Source organism: Pelmatolapia mariae, linkage group LG10_11 (genome assembly GCF_036321145.2).
Source record: "Pelmatolapia mariae isolate MD_Pm_ZW linkage group LG10_11, Pm_UMD_F_2, whole genome shotgun sequence".
In the NCBI taxonomy this organism is placed as follows: Eukaryota; Metazoa; Chordata; class Actinopteri; order Cichliformes; family Cichlidae; genus Pelmatolapia; species Pelmatolapia mariae.
Window position 1 is genome coordinate 17562996 of NC_086236.1, and position 1008 is coordinate 17564003.

The following is a 1008-nucleotide window of genomic DNA, read 5'->3' on the forward strand; positions in this document are numbered from 1 at the left end:
AGCTGGATTCAGAATTAAGGCAGTCATCTCTAGGCTTCAGAGTGGAGAGGTGACTGGGCTTTATCAAAGCAGTGCAGAGGTCAGCTGCTGCTCTGTGTCTGCCTGTCCTCTGGCCCACTTCATACTAAAGCTCATACAGAAGGCCAAGGCTGACCTTAGTGCATAGACTGAGGACTGATATAGCCCAGTGGAAGACATATCCTAGTAATTTACACCACAGCCCAGCTCCTGGTCTGTGCAGACTTGTGTATACGCTCAGACTGGGAGTTGGTAAGCCCCTTCTTCCTCAATGAGCACTCTCACACAGGGAAAGGGAGTGCTGCCGAGGCCTCGATGCACAGCCCAAGTGTGGCTTTTAGGTTTGACTGCACCAGCCATATTCTTATGTCACTGGGTTTTTCAAAGCACATAATCCTTCTTATATAAATGTCCCTCTTTTTTTTTTTTTATACCCTAGATGAGACCAAGAGAGTACAGGAGATGAAGCAGCTGGATCTAAATAAAACAGGAAGAGTCAGTGATGCATGTTGGTATGAAGAGAAGGCAGCAAAGCTACAACTTTCAGTGGACCTCCTAGTGTGGCAAGGAGCCTAGCAGCTTTTTTTGCACGCAGCCACAGTAGACTTAAAAACACAGGATACAAACAGTTGTGGGTGATGAGTCATACTTCATAGGAACGGCTTATCAAGGCCAGAGTTGTTAGACGCTTTCCCGCTCTATTTAATTGCGTCCGGGTCTCATAATGTGGAGTCACTTTAACTTAACCGAGGCAGCAGTGCGAGTTAATATACGTCTCACCTTCCAGAAAGATAACTATTGATCCTCAGGTCTCGAAAGAGAATGATCTGTTATGGCGCTAGTTTTAATTGCGCACACTGATTTTTTTTTCCCCACATAGAGCTCCCATTTAATCCAACTCCTGCTCTACCAGCTTAAATCTCACACACGTTTTTTTGTTTGTTTGTTTTTTAAACACGTAACCTGTACACAATACAAAACCAATTTATT